This window comes from Talpa occidentalis, unplaced genomic scaffold, assembly GCF_014898055.3.
Source record: "Talpa occidentalis isolate TD23 unplaced genomic scaffold, MPIMG_talOcc4v2.1 talOcc4.9, whole genome shotgun sequence".
Lineage (NCBI taxonomy): Eukaryota > Metazoa > Chordata > Mammalia > Eulipotyphla > Talpidae > Talpa > Talpa occidentalis.
Window position 1 is genome coordinate 53,915,725 of NW_023605305.1, and position 22,016 is coordinate 53,937,740.

General features: G+C 34.9%; 1 protein-coding gene across 17 annotated transcripts in view; it reads right to left on the reverse strand.

The window, feature by feature from the left end:
• The window catches only part of LRRC7 (leucine rich repeat containing 7), a 433,981-nt gene that overhangs the window by 167,804 nt on the left and 244,161 nt on the right, over positions 1-22,016 (reverse strand). The gene's annotated exons all lie outside the window — the stretch shown is intronic.

A 22,016-nucleotide genomic window follows, 5' to 3' on the forward strand; every position in this document is an offset into this window, starting at 1 on the left:
ACCAATCACATGTTTCAATTAATAACATACATACATATTTTATTTACAACTTTTGATATCCTTCATTTTATCCAAATTAAATGCTACAAATTTACTATCATATAATGGTTCAAAAATTGGATATATTTAGTAGCAAAACAAGGCAAACTATGTTTTCTCAGATAAATGCAATTATGGTTAAATATATTATTAAATGATGACTGAATACCTTAACTGCAATAGAAATTTCTCCAATTCATCTAGAGAGTTTTATATATTTTCAATTAAATATGAAAATATGATTTTATAATATTTGCATACAAATGAAATAAGAACATATTATTCTTGAGGCATTTTTACACTAGAAGGCAAGAAGTGGAGCCCTCAATTCCATATGACTATTAATTATGTTAGAATAACTGCAAGTGTTCTAAAAGTTGAGCAATTCAATACTTAAAATAGGCACATTGGAATGCACATAGATTATTTTAACAAAAATTACCTATCTGCATGTTAAATGAACAGGCAATACATACACAGATTATTGTGAAGTATTTTAACTCACAGATTTTGTTAGAATTCTATTTTAATTTTGGGTGTCTATCAAGAAACCATTTAAAAGAAGTATTATTTACAAATTGATATAACTGTTTTGTGTCATTATAGTAACCCTCCCAATACATGTTTGTTAACTTCACATTCTTATTTTGATGAGATAAGGAAAATAACAGCATGCACAAAATATTACAAAGAATATTTTATTTTTATATTTAAAATATCCTACATTTTCAATTAGATGTGAATAATGCTGTGTAAACTCAGGTTGAATATAACTGCATTTTTTTGAATAATTTGAAATATGCATCTGGATAGCTGTCTAAACTTAAAACAAATAAAACTTGGTGTTTTGTCTTAAATCTCAGTGCCTTATCATTTGACCTTCTTATAATTCACATCAATTTCTCAAGAATAATATTGTCTAACAGAAGAGTAATATAGCAGTCAATATTCCCATCCCACTATTGAACCAATCCAAGTAAACACTAGCTAAAAGTTAAAATATCACAGCATACAGTTTGGCTTTGAAGATAGGGCACAAGCGCAAATTACTTTCTTTAAACAACACAGCAATCTATAGCTAAATCATTAATGGTAAGTTACATTTTATTCTTTAAATACATTCTATAAACTTTTCCAGTCTATGTGTCTTTTGATGTATGAAATTATTAAACGCAAGGATTTAAGAATATGCATTCATTACATAATGCAGTCTTTAGCTGATCAGTTATAAAAATTAAACAGTATATTGTTTTATACATAAAAGGTTAAGAAAATTAATGCAATTGTGTTCAACCTAAATGAACTTATGAAATTCCTCTGCTCTAAAATATGTTTTCTAACATTAAAAAAAAATTGTTGATTTGCCAAAATATTTTAAAGGACCTTAGTAAATAAGTGGAGTGTTTTATTTGTGGTCTCCATGTCACTCCAGAGTCACTCCAGCTCACTACAGAAGGAGTAGATTAAGAGGAGTAAGAGACTCAGTAAGAGATTCTGTTTCAAGAATCCAAGAAATAATTTTAAGAGATAATCTGTTAGCTGAGTCTTTATTTTTCAGGAGATTGGAACACAGAGGAAAAGGGAATTGTAGGCATAGAAAAATGCATGCATATATTTATTGAAACTTTATAGCAAATAACATTGGGAATGGTGAGATATTCTTTCATGAGGGAGTTTAATATGGAGGGCACTGTGGGGTTGATGAAGCTACTTGTCATGTATCCTTACACAATTATTTCCATATTTTATTTATTCAACCTTAGTGTGTGTGTGTGTGTTTTAATCTCTTCAGGTCAAGTTCAACTATGTGCTTGCTTCCAGACTTGATCAACCTTTCTAAAAAGGATATGGCTTCTAAAATCTTTCGCTTTTTTCCCCAGCTTTATTCTCTACAGGCTCCTTATCATTGGGCTGTGAGCACCACACATCTCTGGTACCTTCTCTTTCACCACTAGCATACATGTCTTAAAGTTACTTCAATTGGTATTTATTTCTTATTGATTGAACTAATGAACATCTACCATACATCTGGTGATGTATTAACCATGAAGATTGCTGACTACATAGATGAGTTAGTCCCTGTTTGCTTTCTCTTCTGAAAAAGGCAGTCTATTTTACTTCTTCATCAAACATTCACTGGTCAACTCACTGCTTTCTGGATTTCTAGATCTTCCAATATAACAAAACTGCTTTGCTCTTAGGGAGTTAATATTACTAGTGGTTAAGCATGTCTGCCTTGGTGACAAAAGGAAATCTAGAGCTAATTCCCATATCTGATGTCTGCTGAACTTAAGCTGGTTGACTTCCGTGAACCATCATTTTCTTAATCTATAAATAGAAAAATGACATTTTCCTTAGTTGATTAAGTGAAGCTCAAATTGAAATATATTACATGTTTTACAGTGCTGTAGCTAGTGCCTAACACATAAAAGTTTAAGGAATTGCTATTTGGTATCAATGTCTACAAATCTGTCTAATTTCAAATCCAGGGAAGATTTCTCAAGTCTTTACTTTTGGGACCTCCATAGCTCTCTTTGATTATTGATTATTCCCTTCATGAAAGCTCTATACTTCCTTAGATTCTGTAAGAAGGCGTTCTTCTGTTCCACCCCACACTTTAATCTCTCCTTCAAGGGCTCAGTTTCTGTTTATTTCATAAATATTGATTTTCTATACTAAGTCCATTGCTCTCATTAGTCAAAACACATGGATATGCTCCTATAGTTTCAAATAACATATGTAATAATCATACCCAATTCTAGCTCTTCAGCCCTATAATCTGTGTCTGAGCTTCGATACAAATATCTAACTGTATCCTCATTATAGAACTGAATCTTAGTTGAATTCATTCATGTTTCTTTTTTTAACATTCATTTAATATTCATTGATTTACATTCACTGTTCTAAAGAACATCCTGGTTCCTTGCCAGGATTATTACAATAGTCTGTTAAGCCACCTCTTCTTCCTCAAAACCACATTCCACATAGTTACCAAAGGAACTTTTGTTTCTGTATTTTCCATCAGACTATGCCATTATCTTCAAAGAAAAAGGTATGCTTTATCTTCAAATAAAAAGGGAAACATAATTCTCAAAAACCACAATAGTTCTCATATGAATCACTTTTTGGTTCACGGATACATATGTCCAGTCAAAAGAACTTTAACCACATCACTCCCTGTTATGGGCTGATTTGTGTCTCTCCCACCCCAATTCATATGTTGAAATTTTAACTCCCAGTACTCAGAATATGACTATATTTGGAAATACATACTTTAAAGAGATCATTAAAGTAAATGAGGTCCTAGGATAGACTTTACCCAATATAACTGGACATCCTTATAAGAAGAGGAGATATGGGCATAGGTTCACAGAGAGAAGGGAGAAAGAAGGTTCACAGAGAGAAGGGAGAGGGTTCACAGACAGAAGGGAGAAGATGACTATCTGTTTAAGGAGTCAGAAGAAACCAACCTTACCAATATTTCAATATTGGATTGTTAATCTCTAGAATTGTGAGAAAATAAATTTCTGTTATTTAAACCACCCAGTCTGTGATACTCTATTTCAGTGGCCTGGAAGATGAATACAGGGGCTACATTTTTTTTAACATTTGCTTAGAATACATGGGATAGAATCTCAACATAACAAGCTCCCACTGTGCTACAACACCTTCCTATCTTTTTTAAAATAAATATTTCTTATTTATACATATAATAACTGTGGTACAGGCCAGAGGTGTGTGTGTAGCAGGGGGGCGGTGAGAAGATTCACCAGAGACAGAGTGGGGAGCAGAACAGGCAGACTGACTGAAATACATGGCTGAGGGGAGCAGCGGGGAAGGTAGGAGAGTTCTGCTGTGCCATGTGGGTTGCTCCCTGGCAGAGGGTGCAGACTGCTTCATGGTGTGGTGTTTAACCCCTTGTGCTACCAGGGAGGCCCATCTAACCACTTTAATTTTAAGGCTGATTTTTACATCCTGAGATTTTACTGCCCAAGCAATTTGCTTATTTTTTGTTTGATTTGATATTATTCTTTGAGCATCTTCTATCATTAAAAAACAATTTTAATGACTTCACACTATATTTCACCATGATTTTAATTAATCTAATCATTTTTCTATAACCAGAAATTTAGAAGTGCTCACTGAAGCCATGAATTGTATGGCATGATTTCCAAACTTCTAATTTGAGACTTCTCTCCTGGTTGGTTGATTTAGATGACAGTTGGACCTATTTATACCAAAGCATTTCACTGAAACTTAATGAGTCCAAAGGTAAACCTGGTATTTCTATTTAGTGACTATCCTCTCTCTCTCAAACTATTTTCTCTATTTGTTTACAGTACTATAATGTATCAAGTCTCCCAAACCAGCATCCAGTGGATTACTCTCATTTCTCTTTTCCTTTTGCTTTATTATTTAAATTCAATTACTTATTGAACTGTTTTGACTCTATTATCTAACCATATCTGGTATCTTTCATCTCCATTGCACTGTCATTGATTTAAACTGGTCCATATGCTCTCTAGGCTATGGAAGTGGTTTCTAAGTGTACCTCTTTGTCTACAGATTCAATTTCATCTCTCTCAAATTTGCTTCATAACTATTACCATAACTTGTTAAAGATGCAAGTTTGAGCATGCCATTTCTTAGATTGATGATCTTCAGATCAATGGATCATTCAAAACCATCTTTCAACCCCTTCTCATGATACTGTAATAGGTTTTTATATATACTATATAATCCAATCCTTCTAGCTTTTTCCTTTTGATATCAGTGATTCTTAAGGAGACATATTGTGACTAATATACTAATGCATCTGTGTATCTGTCTCCATTCCCAGGACAGAAACTTGGAAGAAACTTGAAAACTAAAGACTGCTAAGTGGCCTAATTATCTATTTTGGCAAAAACCTTCACTGTAGGTTCAAAGAAGGAAGACTATTTAAAAAGAAAGGATATTAAAAAATAAAGAACTTGAAATAAAGTCAGATTCAGAATGGAAATAGTTAATTTTTTTATATTTTTAAATTCCTTTGGCTTAGAAATGTATGATAATTTTGTAAATTTCTCTATATAGGGCCTTTAATAATTTTTTACATCAGTGTCCCAAGGACCTGAAAAAAAATATGACATTTAGTACTCTTGTGAGTTTAAATAGATATAAAGTTTTCAAGGTTTAGTAGATTCACAAATGTTGGAAAAACACTAACAATATTGCTAGAAATATTATTATTCACAGAATAACTCATTAAATCACAAGCAGTAATCAATCAAATCATCATTTCAAACATGAAAACTTAATGGAGCCTTGATGGTAAGCAATAATTACCAAAGGAACACTAATGCAGAATTGATAATCAGTGTTAACAAATTAATTCTGAAGCTAATTGAAAAGAAACACTGCTTTGAATAACATCACTATAAGAAATGGTTATTGTTATGATTTTTAAATTATGATTTTAAAGAACATTCATTATATGGCACACCTGGTAATATATAGGTTCTTACAGTAGGATTAAAGTAACAAGTTTAATGAACAGAAAATGATAAGTAACCCCTGGAATCAGAAGGATATGTCTGAGAAGTCTGAATGACACCAGTTCCAAACCTCTAAAAGTTTATTAAATTTACTGTGGGAGGATGAAAGGTTGTATCTTTCAACAAGTTTGCATTTTGCTGTGTGTCACATGTTGCTGATTTCCCACATTCTCTCCAGTGCTATGCTCTATTTCCAGACCCTTCAGGTTTTCTAACTCTGGTACAACAACCCTGTCTCTACTGAAAATCACATCTCTCATAAAGAACCTCTTGATTTAGTGGAGAGAAAGTGAATGGGAAGGGGAGGAATGCACATCCACATTTTTTCATTTTAACCATTCTTTTCAGACCTCATTACATAAAAATGAAAAAAAAAAAACACACCAAAACTCAGGGAACAAATCTCTCTTGTTCATTACAAGACTCATCCTCTTGGAGGATTCCATTCCAATATTCGAGTGTTAGAAATAATAGCAGACTTAAAGCAAAAGCCCCTGTTGAATTTATCTTGGATTTCATTCTTGTGCTATTAGAGAAACAAACATCTCAACAAATACAAATCAACTCATGATTAAAAGTTAAGTGACGTACATTTAGACATAGTTATTCCTTTCCAAACATTCCATCTACCACAAAATATTGTTTTTTTCTTTTCCATTTGACAATGGCAACTCAGAGCTATAGCTTTAATCATAATTACCAGTGAATCTGAATTTATCTTGGCCCCATGCTGATTTTCAAGTCACACTGTCAAGATACAACCAGTGGCCTAATTTCAGGTCAGGTTAGCGGTGCTTCATTTAGTAGCTCTGTCCCCCTACCATCTATATAAAAGGAATTGCCTTAAATGACTCACTTATTCTGATGATTTAATTCTTTGGTTGTTGAAATCTGGTGGCTATTTAGTGTTGATTCCTGAAAGTTCACTATGGCTCTATTCCATCAGCTACCTTTAGTTCTTCTTTTTTTAATTTATTTTTTATTTTTTTATTTTTTAAAGATTTATTTGTTTATTTATACAAGCACTGGGTACAGTCAGAAGCGTGGGAGGGTGAGAGAATTCACCAGAGCCAGAGCGGGGAGCAGAGCAGGCAGAAGGACCGAAGTACACTGCTGAGGGGAGCAGCGGGCGGCAGGAGAGGTCTGCACGCCATGTGGGACCCTTGCCTGCTGCCCGGGAATCGAACCACAGAGACTGCAGGCAGCTTCGCAACCCAGCGCTCAACCGCTGTGCCACCGGGGAGGCACTAGTTCTTCTTTTTTTATAATTAGATTTTTTTGTAGCATAGTCCCTGAAACACTGAAAGTGTTTAATGAATGCTGGCTGAACACTGAATAGGTATTTTGCAAATGGTCAACTTGACACCTCTACTAGGACAATAGCCAGTATGTATTTAGCTATTAGGTTATCCTGTTCAGGTTAGGTTTTTTGAGACTAGGATGGAAATAGTACCCCACTGCCAGGATGGTCCTCAGTAGAATCGCTAGAATTACTTTATTTTTATACTTTCAGTTTATAGTCATTCTAATTCCGTTTCAAGAACTAACTGCAGCAAGACTCTGTCTGGTTGCAAACCAATCCTGACAGTTTTTAAAGAAAGAGCTTATCTTTGTGCCCTTATGTTCCTCCTCACTAAAAAATCCCAATAAACTAGGCAATGTCCTTTGAACAGCAATGGCTGCCATATATTCATTAGCTATTTTCATTTATTAGTTTAAAGACTCAAGTTTCCTTAAAATATGACATTCCTTCATGATTCCATTTATCCAGTGACAGTAGACTGTAACACACTGAAGATTAGACAATGTTAGTATTCTTTATTTTAAGCAGTGTTTTGTCATTGGTAGAAATCTTACAAACTGTCTTTCAGTGTGATAACATCATTGCCATGTAGCCTAATCTAACATTTCAAACACAGAGTTATGGATTGTTGATATTTTCCTAATATCAATAAACATGGAATGAGCAATTTACTGCAGGCTGCCTGCCACATTGCTTAGAAGCTCCAAAATGGGATTTGCTGGATGTCTGGTCTGGAAAATACGTTTTTAACACACATTCTTTTTTTTTTTTTTTTTTTAAAGATTTATTTATTTATACAAGCACTGGGTACAGTCAGAAGGGCGGGAGGGTGAGAGAATTCACCAGAGCCAGAGCGGGGAACAGAACAGGCAGACTGATGAAATACACTGCTGAGGGGAGAAGCGGGTAAGTCAGGAGAGGTCTGCGCCCCACGTGGGACCCTCGCTGGCTGCTGGGGATCGAACCGGCGCTGCAGAGGCTGTGGGCAGCTTCACAGCCCAGAGCTCAACCGCTGCACCACCAGGGGATACCCCAACACACATTCTTAATATATGTTAATGTCATCCTTGACTTTTATTTTTAATATTGTCAAGTGAATTCATCCATACAACCATCCTTCCATTTATTCTACATACTTGCTGCTCTAGGCTTTGGAGATAGGAATATGAAAGACGTTCTGCCATAAAGGAAGTCAAAAACCTTGAGGAAAACAAGCAAGTAGATAAAATCATTATAGCACAATAGAATAATTTTTTTAAAGATTTATTTATTTATGCATACAAGAACTGGAGTACAGGCCAGAGGTGGTGGGCGGTGAGAGGATCCACCAGAGACAGAGTGGGGAACAGAACAGGCAGAATGACTGAAATACACTGCTGAAGGGAGAAGCGGGTGAGTAAGGAGAGGTCTGCTGCACCATGTGGGTAGCTCCCTGGATGGGGATCGAACTCGTGCCACAGTGGCTGTGGTCAGCTTCATATGTTGTATCTTAACCCCTTGAGCCACCAGGGAGGCTCCTCACAATAGAATAAATTTTTTGCTGAGAGCAAGAAAAGGAATGACTGAGTCAGTCTGAGTTGGTTCAGAAAAGGTTTTCTGAGCTTATCTCTTTTGAGTTATGAAGGATTAAGTGCATTAGTTAATTAGAGAGTAGGGAAGGGTGATCTAGGAAGAAGGAACATACAAAAGCTCAGAGAAATCAATGTACTTCAGAGTGACTGGGACATAGAATGTGAAGAGTGGGAAGAAATAAATGGTGAAGAGAAAAAAGAGAGGGTGATGAAGGCTGGTCATAAAGAGCTATTTAGGGAATGTAGGTACTTTTCATATAAGGTCAATGAATCTATTACGTATTTAAGGTACAAAATAACATACTATTGCCATTTTAATTTTGCAAAAAATTGAGTGTAGGGCCTCCCCGGTGGCGCAGCGGTTGAGCGCTGGGTTGCGAAGCTGCCCGCGGCCTCTGCGGCGCCGGTTCGATCCCCGGCTGCTCCCCGGCCACCGGAGGAGGGTCCCACATGGCGCGCAGACCTCTCCTGCCGCCCGCTGCTCCCCTCAGCAGTGTACTTCGGTCCTTCTGCCTGCTCTGCTCCCCGCTCTGGCTCTGGTGAATTCTCTCGCCCTCCCGCGCTTCTGACTGTACCCAGTGCATGTATAAACAAAACAAACAGAAGAACCAGGCAAACAAATAAATAAAGCATGCCTCTATAAAAAAAAAAAAAAAAAAAAAAAATTGAGTGTAGGTGTGGTAAGAGTGGAGATAGGAATCAATGATTTTAATAGCTGAGGTATGAGATAATGATAACCTGAACTAAAGCAATGTTGATGGAGATTGACAAGGGAAAACTAATTGAAAGTAAATACTCATAGTTGTGCGTTAACATTTATTTGAGTAGGAGTTGTCTCTTTTTATTAAATATGAGCGCCATGAGTACAAGGTATAATTTTTGTTTTTTTCCCTCAACATTGCATCTTGTATTCATAAACAGGATCTAACACACAAGTGCTTTAATACGTATTGAGAGAATTCTCTAATGAAAGAATTTTTTAAAGTACATTTATATTAAAACACACACTATGAACCGGATAATACATTTAGGCAACGAGGGTACAATGATTAATACGTTAGGGGAAAGGAGACATTTTCAGAGAGAAATCTTAGAAAGGGGAGAGACAAGGAATAGAGTATTTGTAATGATCAAATTTATTAAACAATCTTAAAAGGATTATGGGGAAGTGCCCGGGGTGGGAGATCCTTTACTTTAAAGGATCATCAAAGACACTTTGGTCAAGTGACATCTGACTTAAGGTTTAGATATAAAAGAGAGCAACAGGGGGCCTCCCTGGTGGTGCAGGGGTTAAAGACAAGCTATCAAGCTATCACCGGCCATTGCAGCACAAGTTCGATTCCTGGCCAGGGAGCTAGCCCACATGGCACAGCAGACCTCTCCTGCCTCGCCCACTCCTCCCCTCAGCAGTGCTTCAGTAGATCTTCCTGTTCTGCTCCCCACTCTCTCTGGTGAATCTTCTCATCCCCTGCACCTCTGACCTGTACCCCAATTCTTGTATGCATAAATAAATAAATCTTTAAAAAAAAAAGAGAGGCAACCATGGATGGATCTGGGGGCAGAGAGATCCAGACAGAAGGAAATGAATAAGCAAATTAGACAGATTTGACAGAACTTGTTGACTGATTGGATGTGGGAGTAAGAAACAAGCCTACAATGATTCACAGGATCTAGAAAATGTTATTTCTATTATTTCTAAATGAGTTTGGGGATACTGGAAAAGGTACAGAGAGTGACGTAAATGATGAGCTCAGTACTTGGATTGTGGACTTTAGAATACCTGTGATGAGCCGAAATATGTGGATAATAATTCACCTATAAGATATTTTCTTTCTAAGAACAGGAAGGATATGGGTCACAGCTCTAAACGATTATTACAACAGTATTGTCCAGGTGAACTCCTTGTCTCATGACATTTTCATTTGGCTGTTTTTGCTGAAAGTCTTTGTAATACCAACTGCTGTTCAAAGCCAGTAAACTCTCTTCTGATGTTTCAGAATCTTCTGTTAATGAGGTCATCCAAAGATAACATAACTGGTAGACTTTAAAAAGGCTATTTCCAAGCAAAAATCTGGAAATCTGGACCCGTCTACTGCATTTCTCACTATGATGCTCTGATTCTGTTTTAATTTCCAATTTTCTTATAAAAATAGTTTCACTTCTGTATGCTAGACTCCCTTTTTTGGGTTTCATTCACTACTTTCATCCCACAAAATCACCTATAAGTCATTTTTAAGAACTAATGACCAATTTTCCATGTTCAACCTAGTCTTGGGGGCTAGGTTCAGAGCTGTGAATAGCTGAGTAGTATACTGCAAATATGTTTTAATACTGTCTTGGGTCAAAGATATTTCCCTTTATGCCACAGATGAAAAGGCTGAAAATTATACTTCTTCTCTGAGGATACTTTGGTGGTTAATTTTAAAAGGTGTTATGCTGACTAATGACCATCCAAGGCAGAATGTGCTCATTGCTTAAAGACAATCCAGAGACTACCCTGCTACATAAATATTTACACAGATATTGCAACTTCATAAATGAAATCTCATCTCAATAGAGAAGACTCAGCAACAGGGAATCTGACCTAATAAACCTGCCCTACTTGTCAGATAACTTTTGAAAAGTGCCAGTAAACTAGCACTAGTAACTGATTTAATCAAGTGTGACAGGACTTCAGTGTCATGTGTCTCTGAAATGCAAGAATCACCTGTGTTTTCCAGCTCACGAACACACAATTGCTTGATAGAATGGCATAAAGCAAAGAGTCTCTGGTCTAGAATTAAGATTCCCAATTACTCTCACTATGGCTATAGGAGCTGGACACTTGCATGGACAGAAGGATCCTACCACTCTTTTAGTTTTATGGTGCCCGCTTAACACTTCATTCCTTAAACTTGACTTTCTACTTCCTTAGATCTACTTAGCTTTTATCAAACTTGTATGCTAGACTTTTCCTCAGTTTAGTTTCTTCTCCTAGATCTCTGTAAACTAGACTAACTACATTGTTTGTCATGTCCAGCAGAACTTATAATGTAGATGGAATCTGTTACAATTTAGTAATACAATTTAAATAATTTTCTTATAAATTATTGTTGAATATGTGGCAGATTATAAGACAAAAATTCATAAATTGCTTATTGCAATGAAGGTAATTGAAGTAATTCAAGCAATCCCTTTCAACTTCTATTTGAAATTACTTTGTATACATAGCAATAAAATAACTCACAAATTTGTAAATAAGATTGTCATTTTTTTCAGAGAAGTGTTAATTTTTTTAATTTCATTTACTTTTTGCCTCTTTTCTCCCTCTCCTCTCCATTATTTTCCACTTCTCACTTCAACTTTAGTCTCAAATCTCCTCTCCCTCAATAATAACTTGTACATGTCATCCTATAAAAGGGTTTATGATGTTTCTGTGCCATTATTTATTCAATCTTCACTCTATTAATTTTAAGTTTTCTTGTTTTTTAGTATCTCCAAACAGTGCTCCAGTAAGCCTTGTTGAAATATAAGTAATATACCTGACAGCTGTTTTTGCATATTTAATACAAGAGTATAATTTCATTTTGTTTCAAATGGATCACCAATTGTACCAAAAACATTTATTAAATAATATTCTTTCTCTCAAATAAATTTGAAGATTAGATTATCCAATTGAAAACCTTTCAAGTCATAAGGGAAGATAAGTTAATCCAATATTTATCTTCATTAATAAGCAATATTGGGAGAAATAAGACACTGATATTAAGTCCTTGTATATAAGAAATGATATATATTTTCATTTGTTCAGATTTTGTGTGCCTTTCAATAAGAATTTTAGTTTTCTTTCGTAAGTATTATGTCTTTATTGTTAAATTTATCTCTAAATATCACTTAGTTTTATTGCTATTTGGAAAGGAATATTTATTTCCATTTCTTTCATCAGGATTTTTTTTTCTAGAATGGAAAAAAGAAATCTATTGACATTCATGTGTTTATTTTATCTCTAGCCATCTTGCAAATGCCTGTATTCACTTTAGTAGTACATTAGGACTCAGATTTACTAAGTATACATAACTGTAATTATATGGTTAGCAAAGCATGTAACTGTTACTATCAGTTATTTCTCAGACTTAGAAATTAGATCTTTCTTTGAATCCCTAATCCACTCTAAGAATTGTACAATAATGGACAAGTTGTTCAACCTTCTTATTTTCCTTATCCATAAAATGGGGACTGATAATGGTACCTATATTACAGTGACACCAAGGGGAATAAACATATTGATAAAAATGAAGCAATTTACTACAGTGCCTTGCAGGCATAAGGCACTGTGTAATGATAGTTTCTATTATTACTACAGTAAATGAAGAATTCATGAGGCAAAAACCAATTTAAGTAGTAAGTGTAAATGTTAGAACAAGTAATGCTTCTTAGCAATTTTTAAATGGAGTTTAGATGTAGGATTTTAAATGGAAGTGTCCAACTCCTAAATCTAAGACAGCTTGGATGCTTCTGGGTATAAGAAATTCTCTAGGCAACATGGAACAAAAAATGATTCAAATAAAAATACTAGGACAATCAACTATTCAGCAAAATAGAATCCAACACAATAATGATGTACTTCACCTGTTTTTTAAAAATATATAAACAACAACTAAAAAAAAATACCTTAATACAGAATTGAGGTAATAAGTTGACTGTAGTAGAAATGGGTAGCTTTAGTATAAATGTCTCTCACATCTCTTAGTTCAATTTTACTTTTAAATAAAGGAAGATTGATAGTTTCTTCAAATATTAACACATCTTTTTGAATATAATTAGTTGGAGGAGGTTCTCAAGGAAAAGTTTTGTTGATTTAAAAATAGGTCAAAATGAACATACTGTGTCTCTCAGTTTAAAGAAACTTTTTCTATGGCTTGGTTTCTTATTCTTGTGTCAACTTTGCTAGCACTCAACAAAAGCACTGAATTTAGAGGAATGCAATAATGTTTACATTTGTAATAATTCATCTAAGGGAAGCGTCCTAAAATGATTAATTTGTACTTCTTAAAATCAAAATAATATTAGAATCTACAAAATCTAAAGCAACAGAATAAAAGGGAATAAAATTTGTAGGCTCAATTTATAATAATGACCTTTAGTAATAAAAAAGAAAAGATAGTCTATTCAGATTAGAAATCTGTCAATGGCACATTGGAATTGGGGACCATAATTGATATAATAAATAATAGCTTTGACTGTACATGGTACACATATATGATAACTCTACTGTATAGGTATGTGATATTAAAACAACTATTGGATAATCTTTAATTTCAATCATACAATCACAATGCATGTAATTATTTCCTGCAAATTAAAAAGTATTTAAATTTATCTTCATCTAGTTGCTGGTAATTTCAAGAATCTCAATTGTAATACATTTATTAATGTGATCCTCCTGTACACAGATGGTACAAATGTTAGCAAAAACATTCAATATATGGGTGATATATGAAGTAGTAGTTTTGGGTTTGGTTGATCCAAGGAAAATTTGTGTGTGATAGTAGTAGTAACAGCAGTAACAGTATTGGAGTTTATTTTTGTTTATGAATATTGTCATTTCCTGATCATTACCTAGGGTTAAGGTTAAGAGTGCAGTTTATAGCCACAATAAACATTTCTTTAAACTTTACTTTTTCCAGTTCTTTATTGAAAGTTTGCTCTAGATTTCCTTAGTGCTGTTTTCTACTAAACACGTAATTGAAATATAAATACAATCTAATTTTAACCCTTTTTGTTTCTCAGAAATGGTGCCCTTTTATTATTTTTAATTATTTTTTATTTTAACATTTATCATTTTTTACATTTTTTTTTAGACAATATTTGCACCAGCTTCTGAAATTTACATACATTGAAGCAGGTTACCTTAGGCAGAGTTCTTAATTTTTTGTGTTCTGGGCAGGTTTTTTTCTCATACTATAAGTTGTGGTGGCATGCTTTGAATATATTTTAAAAAATCAAGGCAACTTTAAACAAGTCAGCAATAATTCAAAGCAATAGCTATGAGAAATAACAACATACCAGAGTATTTATGAAAATATCCATAATGTTAAATTATTCCTTATTCATCCCTACGTACTATTTGGTATTTGAGTAATACTATTTACTCTCTTTATCTGAACTAGAACATATACAGAAAAAAGTTTATCATATGTCTGAATAAGCATGTCCTCTTCTTTTGGAACTGGCTTTAACTACATATGCTCTGACCTCTTATTTACAGAAGCTGTGCCCCTTTCCACCCAGTGCCATACTCCCCAGTCTGGGCAATGTTTTGCCTAACACTCACTGCCATAACAATAAGAATGCTCAGTTGTAGCAATAATAACCTTTATATGATATTTGGAAGTTGCAGTTGGTGAGTTTGTGAAGTGTTGGTGCTATATGCCATAACATTGTGGTTAAGAATAATTTTTCTAAACTGGCCAGAAATAATTCTAATGGTCTTGAATTGATTTTTATATGATCTTCATGAACATTTGAGCAAGGGCACTGCTTAAGATAACAGCACCTTGAAAATTTCAATAAATCTTAGCCCTAGCATAAAATATGTTGTTATATTTACTATCAAATAAGTATGGAAATACTAGTTGAATACTTGAGCTTGAAAGTAGCATAAAATGATTAATATTAGCATAGCCAAATATTATCCACCATGTGAACAAAAAATAACATATGATAATAAATATAATATGAAATTTATAAAACTGTAAATAAACACATTTTTCATTAGTGACATTAATGATACATTAAGTCTACTCAAGCTATGATTAGAGTAAGTTTGGCAGATTTCAGTATAAGACTATGTATCCAGTGGTATTTGGTGTGTGGGATACAGTGGTACACATCTGATATTGCCTTATGGCAATTATGCTATATATATACTGCTAGACCTTCTTGTTTTGAATTAAATTATGAACTGCAAAAAGTGTGACATTTATTTCTCCATATATTCAACAATTATTGTTTGTTCAATGCTGTACAAGGCAGAATACCAGGCATTAAGGAGGTTACTATGATAAATATGATAAAAGGACCCAAAGAACATTTCTTAGGAACTAGAGGTCAGATAACTCAGGAAATGCAAAATGGGCATTTGTGCTATGGCAATTTAGTGAAAATATCTTATGACATGGTTGAGTGGACCAAAGTGGATAATTCTAGTGTCAGTATTATGGCTTCCAGAGCTGTTATCTGGATCCTGCTGTGTGACTGCCACTGTGAGTTACAACAGACAAAGTAGGAGCAGAACTGGTAAACTCTGAACTCAGAGTCTTTAAAATTTAAAACTCAAAGGGTCAAAGAGAAAAGAGAACATGAGATACACAGTATGACAACATTGATATAGCCTGCATGGGTGTCACTTCCTGCCCTCTGAATTTCTTTTTATCTTGAGCAAGGACTAGTGTAGTATTTGTGTCACAAGACAAGCTGCTCATAACTTCTTTTTTGTTCCTTCCTTTGTAAGCTTAAGCACCTCTTTTATTTATCATGTATCAACAATGCATGTATATTATACCTAATATACTGGGTATAATATAGATACTATATTATCTATAATGCCTCTATACATGATACATAAGGGAGGCCGAAGTTCGGAAAGGCTAATCCCTTTATTGCAAGGCACATAGGTACTAAGGAGTGAGAGAATTGAGTTCAGGTCTGCCCAATCTAAAGCCCAACCCCCCTCTACTCAGTCAAGATGTGTTTTATGCTCCTGATGTAGGCAGAGAACCATAGATCATTTTAGGAAAAAAAAATCACTAGAATTTTCAATTTTTTTTAAATAATGGCATATTTGGAAATTAACATCAAATTTTAGAAGTTATTTTTTGTTTCGCCATTAAATTGTTGGACTAGTGTATCTAGCAGCTGTTTTTTAAAGTGCCAATCATTTTTATTACATGTCTCCAAGGAGTAACTTCATCCTGTGGGAGATTATTAAAGATTTCTGGATTTACATTGCATAAGGACATCCCAAATATGATGATTAAAATACCCTATGATATACAAAAATCCATATTCCTGTTTCATCTTATTTGTCAGTAATACTAAAGGGAATAATTTTTGTCCTTTTCTGTTTAAAAATACAGATTAAAAAAAGTAACAGAAAACAGTAAAATTTTAGGAAAGCTAATTATCCTTGTTTCCATTATATCCAACAGTCTTAAAACTGGGCCAGAGTTAAAACAAAACGATGTTGATTTACTTGTTTAATATTTATTTTATGGGTAGAATAGGAATAACAAACATTATCGGTGTATTTACTGGTATTTGTATCATCTAGCCAAAACCTTACAAATGGAATGTCTGCCAGATTTTATAAGGAAGTAGATTTTACTTAGGAACTAAAATTGAATGTTAATCATTATATTTCATTTAAAATATATATGAAATATCACCTAATCTATTGAATGGCAAATGAAGCAAGAATTTCAGGTTTCTCATTGTTCTTATCCAAGAAAACAGCTATCCACTACCTCAAATCAACTGAGTTCATATTTCTCATCTACTTTCCCTACAACCTGCTGAGTTTCAATTCTGCTTCATCTTGGATTAGACTCATTTATCACATTTCATCCTATGACAGTCTGAATATTTATTTCAGATGCAAAAATTTCTATCAGGAATTATATGTAAAAGAAAAAGTGAAAGGTGCTAATTTCCTAAAGAGAACTTAAAACAAAATTCTACTAAAAAAACATGATTTATTTAATTATTTCAGATAGATCACAAATTAATGGTTCCCAATACAGCAGTGGAACACACTATATATGTAAACTATTAATATTTTATTTTTTATTTTTTTAATGACAACAGATTTAAAGATTTTGTAAATGTTTGCAGGCAGGATGCATTTAATAAGCTATAGAAGCTTTTGTAAAATATGCCTATAATGTATTATAACTGCATTTTGGATATCCTGTACAAAGCGTTTTAAATAGTTTGCTTCTCAAGCAACAACATTTGGCAATCTAGAAAAGGCCATATTGCATCAAAATACACTGTACCCTCATTATTTCATTCTTTAGAACACATTTCCATTTTACATAATGCCTTGGAAATTCATTCCATGTAAAAAGTACTATAATAAATTTTCTTATAAGGAAGCATAATCTAAGAATATACCTAGAGTTGACATTTTTAAATTAAAATAGATAATATATTCAATTAACTAATCCAAGTAAAAAAACCCATGTATACTAATAGTGTCAGTTTATGCCACATCTTCATAGTGCTGACAGTTTTTTAAAAATCAAGGAACACATAAAAACAAACCAAAACAAGCCTTTGAAATTTGACAGCAGAACTGAAGCTACCATAAAGGGGGGGGAGGGTATCAGAGTAGGAGGGGGGCTCAGTGGACTATGGTGGAAGACTTTTGGTGCTTAGGTGATAGACATGGTGTGAGAGCATATATTTGCAGATGTGTTGAGCTATACCCCTGTAACATATACAGTGTTGTAAATCAACTTTACTTCAATAAACATAATTAAAGAATTAAATAAAGATAGCAACACCAATTTGACATCTGTAGCTTACTTTCTCCAAGGTTGAAAGTTAGGTGGAATGGCTAAAAAGGACAGGAGTTAAATGAGAAGCTAATAAAAGGAATTATGCTTGAGTTACTAAATTTTTAGTAATCAAGAGCCAGCTGTGATAAACAAATTATTTAATGAGACAATAACACAGAGATAAACTCCTACTGATGTTCCTTAGAATCAATGAGATATTCACCAGTTGAAATGCTTGGCATTGTTCTAGGCACTAAAGGACTTCCTTCTATACCTTACTGCATGCCTTTATTCTGCAAATGTTCTTTAATAACCTTCCTTATGTCCCATGTTATTGCCAATATAAAAAGAAATAAGATACAGTTCTTCCATTTGAAAGTTAGCAGTCTTTGGGAAGACAGAGACAACAAATGCAATATAACGTGATAAATGCTGTAATAGGAGTGTACAAAGTGCTATGATAACAAGGAGTAAGGAGCAATTATTTGTGTCTGAAGTGTAAGGAGCTACTTCATAGAGAAAGTGGCACTTGGATCTATTGTATATGAAAAAGGAGGAAGAAAAAATAAAGCATTTCTTCCTGTCCCTTTATAGCCTGAGTTACCCTCATCCCCTATCTTAGACTTTTCAGTCACAGACCCTCATCAGTCCCCTGGAACAGCCTAAGTTCTCCTTGGCCCTCTCTTCTGTCCTGCCTGGCAAAACTCACTCAACTATCTCATACTAAGTATGCAGTCAAGTAGCTGACATTCTGAAAACTGTTCAACTTTGCCGATGGATTTCTTTCAAACATATAATCTTAAATCTCAATAGGCAGTCAATAATAGCAGATCATTCTGTGACAATATCCTAGTATATTCAGTTTCCCACTCTTTAAGGGGATTACTCATACTTTTTATTATTTCCTCATATCTCCAACATGCCCTGCTCACTTTCAGGTTTCATAGAGAAAATCCAAGCAGTTAGTTAAGAATCGTACAGTTCTACTTTCATACCACCAATAATGTATGTTAATATCAATTTTCTCTAGGATCTTTATGTTTTCATGTTAAATGAATCTTTGCTTCCATGGCCACCTTCTCTACGTGTATTCTGCATCTCATTCCTTTACCTCCTTAAGCATTTAGTCTTAACAATGATTTCACTTCTCTTCTGCATCATTAATTCCTTTGTTTCTATTGAATCATTTCCATCAGCTTGCAAATATGCTTTAACATCAACTACTTAAAAAAAGCTTTTCATGATACCATGTCCCAATCTAGTTATTGCTGCCCTTTCTCTGCTCCATTCTGCAATTAAACTCCTTGAAGGAATCATTTGTATTTGTAATCTCCTTTTGTAAATCCCTATTTTCTCTTCAGCCACTCCAAAAAGGCTGCACATAATGCATTAATGAAAGAGCTCTTATCAAGGCTCTATTGGTGATCTATATCTTGCTAAGGCAATGTTCAGTTTTATTTTCCCATCTTACTTGACCTCTAAGAGACATTCGATATAATTGACTTCTCCCTTCTGCCTTTTTCTAGAAGGGAGAGGCACTTCTGTGCCTTCAATGCACTTCTTGCATTTGGCTTCCTCTTAACTCTAGTTGCTTGCTCTGTGAATCTTTGGTAGCATGCATACTTAAACTATAATTTTAGTGTTCTAGGCTCAGTTCTGGGTCTTTATTTCTTCTCACTTTGTACTCTTTCTCTCGGTGACCTCAAACACTGCTTTAATTTTAAACATCATCTCTACAGAGATGACTCTTGAAAGTACATTTCTATCTTCCTGAACATATGATTTATGTATCTAATTGCTTACACTTGGTGTTTAAAGGGTATCTGAAACTTTATAGTGCCAGTATCAAACTTCAGATTCCTCTTATCTTTACAACTTGAAATTTTCTCTGGATCAAAAAATTATGCCACCATCCAACTGTTAGTTAAAACCAATTTTGGGGAATGATCCCTGATTCTTATATTTCCTCTTACCACAAATGTTATCAGCAAGGCTCTGTCTCCAAATATGTCCTAAAATTGACCACTGACCATCTCCATAGATACATTAGTCAAAGTCATCATCATTTCTTGTTATTACTATTGTGATCCTCTCTATAATGGTGTCCTTTTAATTCTGCCCACCTGAAACCCAGTCTTTGCAGGGCAGCCAGACTTGTATTTATAAAGTTTAGATTAAATAACACTTCTTGGGCTCTCTGGTGGTGCAAGGGGTTAAGACACATACTATAAAGCTATTCGCAGCCACTGTAGCAAGAGTTCGATCCCCAGCCAGGGAACTACCCACATGGTGCGCAGCAGACCTCTCCGGACTTGCCCGCTGTTCCCCTCAGCAGTTCAGTCTACCTGTTCTGTTCCCCACTCTGTCTCTGGTGAATCCTCTCACCACCCCCACCTTTGGCCTGTACCACAGTTCTTGTATGCATAAGTAAATAAATCTTTAAAAAAATAACACTTCTCTCTTGATCAAATCCTCAAATAGTTTTAATTTATAATCAGAAATAATCATTAATTGTAAACATGGCTCACAGGGCACTTCATAACTTAACCCCACTTGCCTCTCCAACCACACCTTCTCACTCTCATCCAGCTTCATTAGACTTCTCGCTCCTAAGATACATCAGAATTTCTCCCACCATGAGTGTTTTTTATTTTTTTATATTTATTTATTTTTTTTATACAAGAACCGGGGTACAGGCCAGATGTGCAGGAGGGTGAGAGGATTCACCACAGAGCAGGGAACAGAACAGGCAGACTGACTGAAATACACTGCTGAGGGGAGCAGCGGGTGAGACAGGAGAGGTCTGCTCACCATGTGGGTTCTCTGAGGCTGGCGGGGATTGAACCGGTACTGCAGAGGCTGCAGACCGCTTCACAGTGCTGCACTCAACTGCCTGCGCCACCAGGGAGGCCCCCACCATGAGTGTTTTTATACCAGTTATTATTTGTTGTTGTTTTTGCTTTTCCTTTAGAACTCTGTATCATTCTTTTTATTCAAAAGCTAAATGCAGGGCCTCCCTGGTGGTACAAGGGGTTAAGCACAGCACTGTGAAGCTATCTGCAGCCTCTGTAGCACGATCCTCCTTCGGCCAGGGAGCTACCCACATGGTGCAGCAGGCCTCTCCTGTCTTGCCCGCTGCTCCCCTCAGCAGTGTATTTCAGTCCGTCTGCCTGTTCTGTTTCCCACTTGACCCTGCTGAATCCTCTCACTCTCCCAACCCCTGAACCTCTGGCCTGTATACCCCAGTTGTTGTATGCATAAATAAATAAATCTTTAAAAAAAAAAACACAAAAGCTAAATGCAAATGCGACTTTTTCAAGGTATTCCCTTTTGGCCTAGCCAAAAACCAAGGACAAGCCCCAAACCAACAACAAACCAAGCAACAACAAAACCCCAAATCCAAATAATTTCTGTCATTCTGTTTTCTTTACAGAAACTGCCTGTCTTACTCATTTATTTGTTTAAGACTTTATTGTCTGGCTCCTTTCATCAGACTTGAAAGTCACTGAAGAATAGAGAAACTGTCTCTATTGTTCATTGTCACATACTCTAGCACCTACAATAGTGTCTGACACATATTAAGGATACCCTCAATTCAAGTTTTTTTTTTTTAACTGACTTGTTCATTATCTGAAGGGAGAACTTGTCATTAAGTATACAGACCTGGAAGCTATATTTAGGGAATTAAGTAGGGAAGTAGGGTGAGAGCAAAGGTAAGGGTGAGACTGCACACAGCCTTTGATGCCATGTTTAATGGTTGGTTATCTTAATACAAGCAATGAAAAGCCAGAGATATTTAACTTACATTTCTCTTAGCCTTTAAGATGTTGCTTTTACAAAACTAAAGTATATATGTAGATTTAAAATAAATATCCATTCAGTTTGCTGTAATAATTAAAGAGATACCTTTATAATGGACTATAGTGGGGGACTATGGGTACCTGGGTGGTGAGTGTGGTGTGAAGACAAGTATCTGAGGAGGTGTGATCTATGTTATAAAATATGCCCAGTGGTGTAAGACAATGTT